At 38.2% G+C, this 16,940-nt stretch overlaps 1 long non-coding RNA gene across 1 annotated transcript; it reads left to right on the top strand.

Annotated features, from left to right (window-relative positions):
- Positions 1–11,436: 11,436 nt before the first annotated feature.
- Positions 11,437–14,655, top strand: LOC139941229 (uncharacterized). Its single transcript, XR_011786572.1, has 3 exons — positions 11,437–11,584; positions 13,187–13,299; positions 14,602–14,655. It is a non-coding gene; the product is annotated as an uncharacterized lncRNA (long non-coding RNA).
- Positions 14,656–16,940: the final 2,285 nt, after the last annotated feature.

Consider the following 16,940-nt stretch of genomic DNA (forward strand, 5'->3'; position numbering starts at 1 on the left):
CAAAAATAACCCGCAACGAGTTTTAGATGTGAAAGAGAACGTTCCAATCTCAACATGTCAATGTCAAAAAAACTTCCCACAGAGAAGATCCTCTATCGAATCCCGTGATGCACGAACTCGTTTGGGCATTTCAACAGCTGAAGACATGCTGTAGGGTGCCTAGAGGCTCTGACACAAGGTGTGGTTGTTAACAACACGCTAATGTATAGACCACATCTTGGACATCAGACAACCCGATTAGTTCTGTTCAACATAAGAGATTGTTGTTATATAGTTTCACCCAAAGATTCATACCCAGCGGGTGAAGGGAAGCTTAGCTCATGTTATATCCTTTTAAGTGCATTAGGGTGTTCGTGAGCCAAACATCAATATCGCAGGTTGGGTGTACAGATTTAAACACATAAGGGAAAGATGGAAGGTACGAACTACCAAGACGGACTGAAGTGTCCGAGAGCCTAAATTAAAGAAACTGTACACTATTGGTATAATTGTTCAAGACAAGTCTTCTCACTTGGTGTATCTCAAAATATGCATAAAATAAAGCTGTGAAAGTTTGAGCTCAATTGGTCGTCGAAGTTGCGAGATAATAATGAAAGAAAAAAACACCCTTGTCACACGAAGTTTTGTGCGTTTAGATGCTTGATTTCGAGACCTCAAGTTCTAAATCTGAGGTCTCGAAATCAAATATGTGGAGAATTATTCTTTCTCCAAAACTACGTCACTTCAGAGGGAGCTGTTTCTCACAATGTTTTATTGTTTTATACCACCAACCCGTCTCCCCATTACTCGTAGGTTTTATGCTAACCATTATTTTGAGTAATTAAATTACCAATAGTGTCCACTGGCTTTAAAGGCAGTGCTCTAATAGTAGAGCAGATGTGTGGCTAATTTATTACGAACTTGGTTACTATATATAAAAACATAATGATCGAAAATATGTGTAACTCTTTGGTCATGGCGGCCGCTACCCTAGCCCTATATAGGACTCTTCTCTAGTACACAGTACAATACGAAAGTGTAAGGCCGCCAGGTCTACCGCTACCCATGCTTTAAATATTAAATACTTATGAAATCAGATCGATGTGTCAGTGTTATTATTATGTCGTCCGATAGAGTAAAAGTATTTTTCATGCGTATAAGCAAAGCGAAGGAGCATGAATTGCCGGGTTTTATTTTGTTTCATGCAAATTTCCCCGCATGTTTCCATCCCCAAGGAAAACACTAATTGACAATAATGTGTAGATGGGGGACTCTGTAGCTGTGTCGGTTTCTATAACTAAATTTTGTTTCTTCTGGGTCAGATTTGTTTCGGTGCATAGAGATGGGTTCCCGGTTTATCATCTTCAATATCATCTGATGCTGTGGGTTTTTCTTTCTTGCAGTTTTTCCGTGTGTTTTCACGGTTACCACATGGTTACCAACAGGCAAAACACACATACACCGCAAGAAACATAAGATGCCCGTGGCATCCGACTTCTACTCTACATTATGGGAAGTAGGGTCGGGCAGCGCGCAGTAGTCGCGCAACCAGCAGAGAGCACCCGCTGCAACTCGACTATCTCACTGCGTGGGACCATAAACGACTTGTCCACAATTCTACGATTATCGCAGAATTTGGCGATAAACAGAGCTATGAAGTTGCGCCCTGTGGTCTTGAAAGAATTTTGTACACAGAACGTGTAGGGAACCATGGGGGAATGGGTTATCACTTATTGCGGGCGCCTTTTCCCGCCGGCGATAGCTTCATTCGACGGCGGGGTTTCAAGACAAGTGCGAACGTCATACATCTTGTGGAGATTTCAATCGTCATATTTCTGGATACGAAATGGAAAATAAGTATGTTTAAACCTTAATATTCACTTATATTGTATACATGTACGTGCTTACTATGGTGTTGTAGATAGGGATGTGAATGTCAGTGAAGACGTTCGATTTCAATCGTTGGTTTCAATTTGTAAACTAGCACGACATACGTATACATGTATCTGACATGACATAGCACGACTACATGTAAGTATAGTGACAGGCAACTGGCATGCTCGGCGCGGTGTTCCTCTTGCTATATAAATACTAGGGACCAATTGTGAGGTATTTCATAGGGACCCCAACGGAAATAAGCCAAAGATAAAAATTGGCTTAATTGGGTTGTCCTTGTTTTGTATATTTTTGTGTCCTATTTTTATTGTGTTCAAAATTAATTTATCTTATTTCATCGTCTGTTTCCGATTGCTGTGTATGTATTTTTGACATGTTTTTATCCAAATAAATTCAAATCAAATCAAACCAAGTCAATGATAGTAGCTTGGCATGCTCTGCGCGGTCTCCCTCTGTGCTGTGTGTACTTTATTAAGCACCAAGTTGGGTATTTCATAGGAGCCCAACGAAAATAAGCCAAAGATATTGGCTTTATTTGGTTATCCTTGGATATTTTTTGTGTCCTATTTTTATTGTGTTCTAAATTAATTGATCTAATTCATCGTCTTTTCTCCCATTGTTGTGACGGTTTCGATCGTCATATTTTAGGATACTGAAATGAAACTTAAGTATATTCTTATACACTTATGAACTTATGGTAAACATATTTACCATGGTGTTGTAGAAAGGGATGTCAATGAAAATTATTGCTGGATGTCGGTGAAGACATTCGGTTCCAAACGTTGGTTCTATTTGTAAATATAACACGACTATCTCATTTTTAATGAAAGTAATTTTATAGGCAACTTACTAATAGCCTCGCATGCTCTGCGCGGTGTCTCCCTCTGTGCTGTGTCACAGTGTGTACTTTAGGGACCAAGATGGGTAGTCAGAGACATCCCAATGGTTTATTCGGTTATCCTAGGATCGGTTATCCGGGTGGTTTTTTTTCGTGTTCTTACTTAATTTGTCTGATTCCATTGTCTTTTCTCCAATTGTGTATGTATAGTTAACATTCAAATAAATTCAAAGTGTTGTTCTTGGCAGGGTATGACCTCGATATTGTGAGAGTTTTTAAGAACTGTAATCAGAGGATAATAAATTTGTTCTACCAGGGTCATTGGTGCAAACATGTACTTATATGTCTACATGTGAAGTTAAGTCGCCATTAAATATTTATAAATATATAACTGTTTACATGCATTTCTTCTTAAAGATTCCATTTTTTTAGTCAATTTGTAAACAAAACACCCCTTTGAAAAGCACAACATTAGAGGCAATTTTTATGTACATAAAAAAGGTTGATCGGCTTTAAGCGCAAAATGGGGTATGCTGCGGCGCCTTTTCCCGCCGCCAAATTGCTACGGCTGCGTCCGACGTTGGGTCTCGAGTCCTACTTGTTGAGGTTTCAATTGTCATAATTCCGGGTACTGAAATGGAACTAAAGTATATTTTTATAAACCTTAACATTCACTTATTGTGTACGCGCTTACTATGGTGTTATAGAAAGGGATGCGAGTGTCAGTGAAGACATTCAGTTCCAATCGTCATTTTCAATTTGTGAATATAACACGACTATAGGGCCTACTGACATGTTATTGATAATAATGTTATAGGCAACTTGATAGTAGCCTGGCATGCTCTGCGCGATGTCCTTCTGTGAGGTGTGTACTTAAAGCACCAAGTTGGGTGTTTCATAGGAGCCCAACGGAACTAAGCCACAGATATTGGCTTTTTTTGGTTATCCTTGTATATTTTGGTGTTCTATTTTTATTGTGATTCTAAACTAAATTTTCTTATTTCATCGTCTTTTCTCCTATTGTTGTGTTTGTGTTTTGAATTTTTTTTTATCTGAATAAATACAAATCAAATCAAATCAAAATGTTGTTCTCGGCAGGGTATGTAATTGTAGTATATAACGCTAATTATACAAAGACTGTGGTGTCGATAGGTATTTTTATTGATTAGTCTGGTCCGTGTCATTTTTTATTTTTTTATTTATTTTATTTTTTTTACTTTCTGTTTTTGGTTGCTTTTGTTTTTTGTCCTTGTCATCCTAGTCCTTGTCTGTCTGTAGAAATTATCGTAATATCTGTAGTTATTCCCTTCAAATTGTATACATTGCATCCGTCCTTCATTTTTATGTTCATAAATATTTGTTTTCTAGTGTATGCTTAAATTGTTATTGTCGACCTGAAAAATAAATGTTCATTTGTGGGATGTTTTTAAGGAACTGTTATCAGTGGATAATAAATTTGTTCTACCATGGTCATTGGTGCAAACATGTTCTTGTTGGTCTACTTATGTTATTTAATAAATAAAAGTCGCTGTTAATATTTATAAGCAAATATTGGTTTACATGAGTTTCTGAGTTTTTGCTTAATCAAAATTGCCGATAATATTGAACAAATTGTGATATATCAACATTTTCTATATTTCGATATGATTAAAAATGTTACACGTTGTGTATTAAGTATTTTCGATATATCGACGGACGTTATTTAGCTGAACAGTCAAAAATAAATATGGTTACGCGGATGTTGGTCAGTTAACTGGTTAACCTTGTAACTGTCACTGTTAAATAGTCTCTACTGGTCATTTTTTGTGGGTTGGTTCTGACAGAGTGAAATAAAATTTTGAACTTGTGTTTCAGACAAATTTAATATTGTATTCGCTTTGTGTGTTTTTTTATCCACTGTTTTCGCTTTTAAATAAACATTTTATTTGGTTCTAATTCAGTGTATTTATGTCATCAGCCAATTGAACAATAAAAACACATTGTGCCAATCTCTTTTTTATATGACCCTGGATTATTTCTTCATTTTCATATAACTGCTTCATTATTTGCTTACTGATTTGTTGGTTTTCCTGTAACCTTGTGAATGTAAAGCATTGTGAGATTTCATGTAATACCTTCTAATAATAGTAAAAATAAATTACCTTTAATTCGATGCATTTGTTGAGTTCTACGTGGTGATGACGTTGTTAGAGAACTCTCTATGGATCACAGTCATCTGTTTGCATAGCATCAACTAACTTTCTATGGATCGTTCTCCTCTCCAACCACGACACTTTTCGAATGCCGAAGTCACCCACCTCATCTATTAATGGCCATGGACGTATGAACTTGAAACACTGATAACCATTTTCTTAGTGGTGTCAACCATTAGGCCCCTCATATATGGAGCGCTCTACGCGGCCAAGGCTATCGATCGGTTTTAGTTAGGTGTAGGTAGGCATTAAATATCTTAAACACTGTAACCTATGTTATCATATATGTAATGTTAACAAAACTTTTAGTCCCTAAACAGGTTGCCTGGTTACTAACTATTCTTTTTGTTGTCTAGCAGGACGAGGCCCTTTGATGTATGGAGCGCTCTTTGCGGCAAAGCAAATTGGTCGGTTCTAGTTAGGTGGGCATTAAATATCTTATACACTGTTACCTATGTTATCATATATGTAATGTTAACAAAACTTTAGTCCCTAAACAGGTTGCCTGGTTACTAACTGTATTCTTTTTGTTGTCTAGCAGGACGAGGCCCTTTGATGTATGGAGCGCTCTTTGCGGCAAAGCGAATTGGTCGGTTCTAGTTAGGTGGGCATTAAATATCTTATACACTGTTACCTACATTATCATATATGTAATGTTAACAAAACTTTAGTCCCTTAACAGGTTGCCTGGATCCAAAGCTCCCTCGTCTTCCCTGGTTACTAACTGTATTCTTTTTGTTGTCAATCAGGACGAGGCCCTTTGATGTATGGAGCGCTCTGCGCAGCTAAGCGAATTGGTCGGTTCTAGTTAGGTGGGCATTATATATCTTATACACTGTTACCTATGTTATCATATATGCAATGTTAACAAAACTTTATTCCCAAAACAGGTTGTTCCAACTCGATCCTACTCTGCGGTAGTAGTTGTAGACTGGCACTCTACCTAACAAGTTTCTATGATACTTGGGAATATGGGAATATATTGAAGGGATACAAACTCTTTATGAGGCGTTGACGTTAAAAGCGAGAAGTCCATTGATCCAATAAGAGAACCTTAGGTGCGGTAGTAGGTAGACTGGCACTCTACCTAACAAATTCCTATGATACTTGCGAATATGGGAATATATTGAAGGGATACAAACTCTTTATGAGGCGGTGACGTTAATAGCGAGAAGTCCATTGATCCAATAAGAGAACCTTAGGTGCGGTAGTAGGTAGACTGGCACTCTATGTAACAAATTCCTATGATACTTGCGAATATGGGAATATATTGAAGGGATACAAACTCTTAATGAGGCAGTGACGTTAATAGCAAGAAGTCCACTTATCCAATAAGAGAACCTTAGGTGCGATAGTAGGTAGACTGGCACTCTACCTAACAAGTTTCTATGATACTTGCGAATATGGGAATATATTGAAGGGATACAAACTCTTAATGAGGCGGTGACGTTAAAAGCGAGAAGTCCATTGATCCAATAAGAGAACCTACTCTGCGGTAGTAGGTAGACTGGCACTCTACGTAACAATTTCCTATGATACTTGCGAATATGGGATTGTATTGAAGGAATAAGAACTCACTCCGGTGCAGTGACGTTCTAAGCGAGAAGTCTGATTGATCCAATAAGAGAACCTAGGTGCGGTAGTAGGTAGACTGGCACTCTATGTAACAAATTCCTATGATACTTGCGATTATGGGAATATTTTGAAGGGATACAAACTCTTAATGAGGCAGTGACGTTAATAGCAAGAAGTCCACTGATCCAATAAGAGAACCTTAGGTGCGGTAGTAGGTAGACTGGCACTCTACCTAACAATCCTATGATACTTGCGAATATGGGAATGTATTGAAGGGATACAAACTCTTTATGAGGCGTTGACGTTAATAGCGAGAAGTCCATTGATCCAATAAGAGAACCTTAGGTGCGGTAGTAGGTAGACTGGCACTCTACCTAACAAATTCCTATGATACTTGCGAATATGGGAATATATTGAAGGGATACAAACTCTTTATGAGGCAGTGACGTTAATAGCGAGAAGTCCATTGATACAATAAGAGAACCTACCCTGCGGTAGTAGGTAGAATGGCACTCTATGTAACAAATTTCTATGATACTTGCGAATATGGGAATATATTGAAGGGATACAAACTCTTTATGAGGCGATGTCGTTAATAGAGATAACTATAGAGAGATCCAATAAGAGAACCTTAGGTGCGGTAGTAGGTAGACTGGGACTCTACCTAACAAGTTTTTATGATTTTTGCGAATATGGGAATATATTGAAGGATCAAGAACTCATTCCGGTGCAGTGACGTTCTGAGCGAGAAGTCCGATCTATCCACTAAGAGAACTTATGGTGCAGAAGTAGGTAGACTGGCACTCTACCTAACAAGTTTCTATGATACTTGCGAATATGGGAATATATTGAAGGAATAAAAACTCACTCCGGTGAAGTGACGTTCTGAGCGAGAAGTCCGATCGATCCAATAAGAGAACCTAAGGTGCGGAAGTAGGTAGACTGGCACTCTACCTAACAAGTTTCTATGATACTTGTGAATATGGGATTGTATTGAAGGAATAAGAACTCACTCCGGTGCAGTGACCTTCTGAGCGAGAAGTCCGAACGATCCAATAAGAGAACCTACTCTGCGGTAGTAGGTAGACTGGCACTCTACGTAACAATTTCCTAAGATACTTGCGAGTATGGGATTGTACTGAAGGATAAGAACTCACTCCGGTGCAGTGACGTTCTGAGCGAGAAGTCCGATCGATCCACTAAGAGAACCTACTCTGCGGTAGTAGGTAGACTGGCACTCTTCGTAACAATTTCCTGAGATACTTGCGAATATGGGAATGTATTGAAGGAATAAGAACTCACTCCGGTGCAGTGACGTTCTGAGCGAGAAGTCCGATCGATCCACTTAGAGAACCTACTCTGCGGTAGTAGGTAGACTGGCACTCTACGTAACAATTTCCTATGATGCTTGCGAATATGAGATTGTATTGAAGGAATAAGAACTCACTCCGGTGCTGTGACGTTCTGAGCGAGAAGTCCGAACGATCCAATAAGAGAACCTACTCTGCGGTAGTAGGTAGACTGGCACTCTACGTAACAAATTCCTAAGATACTTGCGAGTATGGGATTGTACTGAAGGATAAGAACTCACTCCGGTGCAGTGACGTTCTGAGCGAGAAGTCCGATCGACCCACTAAGAGAACCTACTCTGCGGTAGTAGGTAGACTGGCACTCTACGTAACAATTTCCTGAGATACTTGCGAATATGGGAATATATTGAAGGAATAAGAACTCACTCTGGTGCAGTGACGTTCTGAGCGAGAAGTCCGAATCGATCCACTTAGAGAACCTACTCTGCGGTAGTAGGTAGACTGGCACTCTACGTAACAATTTCCTATGATACTTGCGAATATGGGATTGTATTGAAGGAATAAGAACTCACTCCGGTGCAGTGATGTTCTGAGCGAGAAGTCCGAACGATCCAATAAGAGAACCTACTCTGCGGTAGTAGGTAGACTTGCACTCTACGTAACAATTTCCTAAGATACTTGCGAGTATGGGATTGTACTGAAGGATAAGAACTCACTCCGGTGCAGTGACGTTCTGAGCGAGAAGTCCGATCGATCCACTAAGAGAACCTACTCTGCGGTAGTAGGTAGACTGGCACTCTACGTAACAATTTCCTGAGATACTTGCGAATATGGGAATATATTGAAGGAATAAGAACTCACTCCGGTGCAGTGACGTTCTGAGCGAGAAGTCCGATCGATCCACTTAGAGAACCTACTCTGCGGTAGTAGGTAGACTGGCACTCTACGTAACAATTTCCTATGATGCTTGCGAATATGAGATTGTATTGAAGGAATAAGAACTCACTCCGGTGCAGTGACGTTCTGAGCGAGAAGTCCGAACGATCCAATAAGAGACCCTACTCTGCGGTAGTAGGTAGACTGGCACTCTACGAAACAATTTCCTAAGATACTTGCGAGTATGGGATTGTACTGAAGGATAAGAACTCACTCCGGTGCAGTGACGTTCTGAGCGAGAAGTCCGATCGATCCACTAAGAGAACCTACTCTGCGGTAGTAGGTAGACTGGCACTCTACGTAACAATTTCCTGAGATACTTGCGAATATGGGAATATATTGAAGGAATAAGAACTCACTCCGGTGCAGTGACGTTCTGAGCGAGAAGTCCGATCGATCCACTTAGAGAACCTACTCTGCGGTAGTAGGTAGACTGGCACTCTATGTAACAATTTCCTATGATGCTTGCGAATATGAGATTGTATTGAAGGAATAAGAACTCACTCCGGTGCAGTGACGTTCTGAGCGAGAAGTCCGATCGATCCACTAAGAGAACCTACTCTGCGGTAGTAGGTAGACTGGCACTCTACGTAACAATTTCCTATGATGCTTGCGAATATGAGATTGTATTGAAGGAATAAGAACTCACTCCGGTGCAGTGACGTTCTGAGCGAGAAGTCCGATCGATCCACTTAGAGAACCTACTCTGCGGTAGTAGGTAGACTGGCACTCTACGTAACAATTTCCTATGATGCTTGCGAATATGAGATTGTATTGAAGGAATAAGAACTCACTCCGGTGCAGTGACGTTCTGAGCGAGAAGTCCGAACGATCCAATAAGAGAACCTACTCTGCGGTAGTAGGTAGACTGGCACTCTACATAACAATTTCCTAAGATACTTGCGAGTATGGGATTGTACTGAAGGATAAGAACTCACTCCGGTGCAGTGACATTCTGAGCGAGAAGTCCGATCGATCCACTAAGAGAACCTACTCTGCGGTAGTAGGTAGACTGGCACTCTACGTAACAATTTCCTGAGATACTTGCGAATATGGGAATATATTGAAGGAATAAGAACTCACTCCGGTGCAGTGACGTTCTGAGCGAGAAGTCCGATCGATCCACTTAGAGAACCTACTCTGCGGTAGTAGGTAGACTGGCACTCTACGTAACAATTTCCTATGATGCTTGCGAATATGAGATTGTATTGAAGGAATAAGAACTCACTCCGGTGCAGTGATGTTCTGAGCGAGAAGTCCGATCCATCCAATAAGAGAACCTACTCTGCGGTAGTAGGTAGACTGGCACTCTACGTAACAATTTCCCATGATACTTGCGAATATGGGATTGTATTGAAGGAATAAAAACTCACTCCGGTGCAGTGACGTTCTGAGCGAGAAGTCCGAATCGATCCAATAAGAGAACCTACTCTGCGGTAGTAGGTAGACTGGCACTCTACGTAACAATTTCCTATGATACTTGCGAATATGGGATTGTATTGAAGGAATAAGAACTCACTCCGGTGCAGTGACGTTCTAAGCGAGAAGTCTGATTTATCCAATAAGAGAACCTATGGTGCGGAAGTAGGTAGACTGGCACTCTACCTAACAAGTTTCTATGATACTTGCAAATATGGGAACATATTGAAGGAATAAGAACTCACTCCGGTGCAGTGACGTTCTGAGCGAGAGGTCCATTCGAGCCACCAAGAGAACCTACAGTGGGTAGTAGGTAGACTGGCAATCTCTTGTTTTTTTTTTTTAAGAATCTTGTTTTTTTTTTTTAATGACATGTTTTTACCAGTTTTTGCCTTTTTTTAAATTTCCCTTAACAACAATTTTTTGTGTTTGTGTGAAGATGGTGCCGGTTAATTGTTCATTCCACTTATCTTAACTCTGTAAAGTTAAGAACGCGAAGTCCACTCGATCCTTTAAGAGAACCTACTCTGCGGTAGTAGGTAGACTGGCACTCTAACTAACAAAACCCTATGATACTAGCGATTATGGGAATATATTGAAGGAATAAAAACTCACTCCAGGGAAGTGACGTTCTGAGCGAGAAGTCCACTGGATTCATTAGAGAACCTACTCTGTGGTAGTAGCTGGTAGACTGGCACTCTACCTAACCAAACCCTATGATGCGAGGGCTTGAAAATTTGGGATTATGAAAAATAATAAAAACTCACTCCGAGTTAGCGACGTTAATAGCGAGAAGTCCCCTCGATCCACCAAGAGAACCTACAGTGGTTAGTAGGTAGACTGGCACTCTCTTGCTTTTTTTTTTTAAGAATCTTTTATTTTCAATTACTTGTTTTACCAGTTTTTACCTATGTTTGATGTTTTAATTTTTTGTGTTTGTGTGTAGATTGTGCTGGTTTATTTATCATTTCCCTTTTCTTAACCCTGTGTAACTAAATAAATTTAAATGTTGTTGTGTTTTTAATCAGTTTTTTTGGCCGGTTACTTTTATCGTGGGGATCAAAGGGCTAGGAACGGCCAAGAATGTGTGTGAAGTATTGAGCAACTTCTCACTCATGAAACATTCTATATGGCCAGCGTCTCAAATAGCCTCTCCTAGTCAAACTCCTACTGCCCGGCTTCCCGTGCCGATCCCTGTTTAGAACAGTGGGCAGAGGTGTGTTTTAAGCAAATGACAGTACGTACCAAGAAAAAAACATTGACCAAATCCGCAGTTTGTCACTAACGAGAGGGTTCTTAATGAGTAGTATTGTTTCTTTGTTACTTTCAGGTCACATTTCAAGGTTCAACATATCCAGTTACTAGGAAGGAAGAAGACAATGGGAAAAGGATTCTGTTTTGACATTCCTGCTATTAATCTGCTCATAGAGAAAATAGAGGTGAGACAACATTCTCATTTAACTTCAAAATGTTACTGATCTTATGAAAAGCGCTTGGAACCGTTTATAAAATGTTGAAAGTAGAATTTAACTAAGCACATTATGCCCAGCATTTGCACAGTTTTTCTAATGTTCTCTACTAACATGACACGCAAGCTTGTGGAGTCAAATTTTATACTCCACAAAATGGTAGGCCATGTTAGTTTGCGAAGTAAAAGAAAAACCACACAATTTTGGGGCATATTCTTGTGGCTCATTGTATTCTAAAACATCCTTCTTAACATATGCATATTATATAAAAAAAAATTAAAAAACGATTTCTAAACACCAACTAAGTCCAATCCCAGGCAACGTGTCCCTTTAAAGTAAATTTGAAACACTATTCTTATGGTCAATTGATAGCAACAAGAATGTAATAATAACCTATATTATTGTTTGCCGTGATTCACTTTTATGCTTGGCATCATCATTGCAACCCAACACGACACTACAGGCAAGGCTATATATGCTTATGTGGCTGTGTATGGTCAATAAAAAAAATGGGCCATGGCTTACTTCCCTCACAAAATACTCTATAACAAACTTATAAGAAACTTATAGGAATCTTATAAGAACCTGTATTGAGCAGTCGTATAGAATCTTATTAGAGTCTATTTAGCAGTCTTATAAGAATCTTATCAGAGTCTTATGTGATTCTTACAAGTATTTAATATGTAAATTAGTGAGATCTCAAAAGAAATACACCAGGATCTTTTGAGAAACTTCAAAATGTTTTTTTTTTCTCTTCAGAATCTTGTAAGAAGTGTATAAAAATCATTTCAGAATACGATTTTTAAATGGAAAGTGTCATCTACTGTGAGTTGCAATCATTGTGACATTGAGGCAAGGTCATGCTCAGTAAGTTATCAGACTTAACAGTATGCATGAGTTAGATAAAGCATAAAGCAAACCAAATCAAATCATGAGTCAAGTTGCTGTGACTGGCGCCCCACTTACACTGCGTAATTTGTTCCGAGCAAAGATGTTTGTCTGAGAAAGAAGTATTTTCTGCTTATTAACAGCTTACTGATATTCGACCCATGTTCTCATCTGTAAGGCCAACTATAAAATAATGTGTCCCCCATCCCCGCAGTATGCACAGTGCTGGGCTAAGTTTCATAAAGCTGCTTAAGCACAAAAACTAGCTAAGCACAACAAAATTGTGCTACCAGAAAAAGGTTACCAGCCTAAAAACCTTGTCAAAAAGTTCAATTTGTACAAAGTACAAAGGCTTCAGGGGCATGAAGCCATTTTCAGTCATCTGAAAGCACACAATCTTTGCAACAAGGCTATTTTTTCTTTCATCGTTTTCAAGTACGATGACCAAAAAATGTTTACAGTAAAAGGCATGGTCTAAAACAGCAGTTTGAAAGTTAAACTTCACACACCTTTTTTCAGAAAACACTGAGCTTTGGCTGTGGTCGTTTTGTGGCATGAGCGATATGTTGTATGTTTGAAGTTATGCAAATGACGGTACTTGCCCAAAAAACATTGACCATATCCGCAGTTTGTCACTGACGAGAGGGTTCTTAATGAGAAGTATTGTTTGTTTGTTACTTTCAGGTCACATGTCAAGGTTCATCATCATCATCCAGTTACTAGGAAGTAAGAAGACAACGGGAAAAGGATTCTGTTTTGACATTCCTGCTATTTATTTGCTCATAGAGAAAATAGAGGTGAGACAACATTCTCATTTAACTTCAAAATATAACTGATCTTATAAAAAGCGCTTGTAACCGTTTATAAAATGCAAATGTTTGAAAGTAGAATATAATCATGCACATTATGCCCCATGACTAACGGGACGAGCATCGGTTGAACATGTAATTTTGCAAAGTTAAAGGAAACCACACGATTGGAGGCATATTCTTGTGGCTCATTATATTCTACTTATAAAATATATTTCTTACCATATGCGTTTCATTAAAAAAACATAAACGCTTTTTATGCACCAAGTTGCCTTACCCAAGCAGCGTGTCCCTTTAAAGTAAACTTGAAACACTTTTTTTTATGGTCAATTGATAGCAACAATTGAGTGTGATATTAAAGGCAGTGGACACTATTGGTAATTGTCAAAGACTAGCCTTCAATTGAAGCATCAATGTTGTTTTCAAAAGGTCCAGCAATTTTTTTAAATTAAACTTACAGGGTTTGAAGATAATGATGATAGAAAGCTTCTCATAAAATATAACTCGCTGAAGTGCTGTAATTTTTGAAAAATTAGTAAAACAAGTCACAAAATTTACTTCTCAGCGAGGTGAAAATTATTTTAGCATGTAAAAACCCATTAACCAGTTTTGATATTATACCATAAACATAGCATAACTGGTTAAAACTATTTAAAATGCAAAAACTGAGACGAAAATTATTTGTTTTACTCATTTCTCAAAAACTACAGCACCTCAGTAAGTAACTATTTCAAGGGAAGCTTTCTACTGTCATTTACTTTCAAACTGTGTAAGTTAAAAACTAAACTTTCAACAACAAATTTACGACAATTGGAGACAAGTGATGGTTAACACTGTACCGAACTGCTCAACAATGCATTTCATATTCTAAGACCACTTTAAGCATTTAGGGTTTTGTTCAGCAAGCCACTGAAACATGCATTTGAAAGATACCAACAATGTCTCTGTACGCATTTTGTTTTTGAGTAAAATAAAACATTGTTGAATTATGTTTGTAAACATACATAATTTTGTGAATTTTAAACAAAAAGACTTTTTGTTTTAAATAAACTTTGGGTGGAACTTCTGATGTGTGATCCTCAGAATCCTTACAAATTGAGAAATTGGGAGTTGCCAGTCAGAAGCCATGCGCCCCTTTGCCTTGTTTGATATTGGAAACAAATAGGGTAACCTTTTATCTTTTGAGCATTTGGAAAAGATAAAACATGTTATCAGAAGCTTTTGTGGCAACATGCTATTCCTTCAAATATATTTATGAATGGTTATGTTTTTGTTCAATTTGTTTACAAGTGCACTTTGACAAGGATCAATTTGAACCTCGACCAAAGGACTGAAAGTTTACTTAGGCAGATTGCTGTCCCAACCATCTTCCCTCACTGCAAAGTATCCAAAGTATGAAGAAGTCGCCCCTATACAGATTGCACATGCCCATCATGACATGCATAACCAAAGAAGGTAGCAATAAGCAACATCAGACCATAGTATTCCCACCCTGCAGCACTACAATGCTCTTCCACTGCAAGTTGTAAATTAAAGGTACTATGGACACTATTGGTAACTACTAAAAATAGTTGCTATCATTAAAACTTACTTGGTAACGAGCAATGCAGAGCTGTTGATAACGTAAAACATTGTGAGAGTCAGCTCCCTGTAAAGTAACATTTCTCGCTTAAAGGCATTGGACACTATTGGTAACTACTCAAAATAGTTGCTATCATAAAAACTTACTTACTTGGTAACGAGCAATGCAGAGCTGTTGATAACGTAAAACATTGTGAGAGTCAGCTCCCTGTAAAGTAACATTTCTCGCTTAAAGGCATTGGACACTATTGGTAACTACTCAAAATAGTTGCTATCATAAAAACTTACTTACTTGGTAACGAGCAATGCAGAGCTGTTCATAACGTAAAACATTCTGAGAATCAGCTCCCTGTAAAGTAACGTTTCTCGCTTAAAGGCATTGGACACTATTGGTAACTACTCAAAATAGTTGCTATCATAAAAACTTACTTACTTGGTAACGAGCAATGCAGAGCTGTTGATAACGTAAAACATTCTGAGAATCAGCTCCCTGTAAAGTAACGTTTCTCGCTTAAAGGCATTGGACACTATTGGTAACTACTCAAAATAGTTGCTATCATAAAAACTTACTTACTTGGTAACGAGCAATGCAGAGCTGTTGATAACGTAAAACATTCTGAGAACCAGCTCCCTGTAAAGTAATGTTTCTCGCTTAAAGGCATTGGACACTATTGGTAACTACTCAAAATAGTTGCTATCATAAAAACTTACTTACTTGGTAACGAGCAATGCAGAGCTGTTGATAACGTAAAACATTGTGAGAATCAGCTCCCTGTAAAGTAACATTTCTTGCTTAATAATAAAAGACTTCATGTCTGATGAAGCTTTTTATTAGGCATCTTGAAACCACACAAATATTTTGGGGCAGAAGGGTGTTTTTTCTGTCATTATTCTCTTGCAAATTAAATGACCAATTGAGTCCAAATTTTCACAGATTTGTTATTTAATGCATCTTTTATTATACACCGGGTGAGAATAGACCTTTATCGTGGTGCAGCCATCTTGAAATTCTCCCATTGATATCAATGTTACCGAACCGAGGCTGGAAGAACTAAATAGTCTGGTTCCTATTTGCAAAATGATTATTAGCATTCAATATTATTATTTGATACGAGGAACAAGACCAAAATAGAGGCATCATGAGAAAGGTCTAGGCCTACTGGTATTTAAACAAAACACAATTGTATTCCCATAAACATGTTTCAAATTTGTCTGTTGTTATACTCACTGTTTTGTAACTAAACAAAGCACTTCAGATTGACACACAGTTCTTTCGGTATAGCAGCAATTTCTTGTATTACTACCATGAGAGCAGATGTGAGTGGTTTGATTCCACTGGTGCTTAGTTCAGGATTTGTGAGTTACAACATGCATCGTGATAAAAAGAAAAGAAATTGGTGCATGACGACTGAAGAGTTAAGTTTCGAGAGGTGCCTTATGTTCAACTTTCAAGATCTGTTTTTGTTCTTTTTATTACTATTTTGCAGTTTTGTTTACAAAATAATTGGCTTTTTTTTTATTTCCACATGTACCTGAAGCTACTGGAAAATTTCAGTATTTAAAAAATAAATTGTTTGGGGGTGGATATGGCAACATCTATTGCTATTACAGCAGCCCAGTATTACATTTGTTTTTTGTTGTTTTAAAAACGCAGGACAATAAAGAGTGTGGAGGAAACAATTATATTCTAAAGTTTCCAAACTGCTTATCACCACATATATATGGCCTTTTGCAATATCTAATGAAATTTCCTTTCAAGTGACTGAAAGATGATGTTCCTTTCAAATATTCTGATAAAGTAAACTTTTTGACTGTTAACTTCTCAGGAAAACAAAACAATTATTATTTGAGACTTGATTTTAGAGAAGAGGGTGGGCTAAAAATCCTTTGTGACCTCGCTTGAAAACTGCTCAGGTGTTTGTAGTTGGAGCAATAGGTTGTCATATTATTTCAATATTTTCCTTTAACTTCACTCACTTACCAATTGTGCCCAAATTTTTACAAAAAATTGGTATTGTCATGCAAAAGTGACGTTGGGATCAACAAGT

Source organism: Asterias amurensis, chromosome 8 (genome assembly GCF_032118995.1).
Source record: "Asterias amurensis chromosome 8, ASM3211899v1".
Lineage (NCBI taxonomy): Eukaryota > Metazoa > Echinodermata > Asteroidea > Forcipulatida > Asteriidae > Asterias > Asterias amurensis.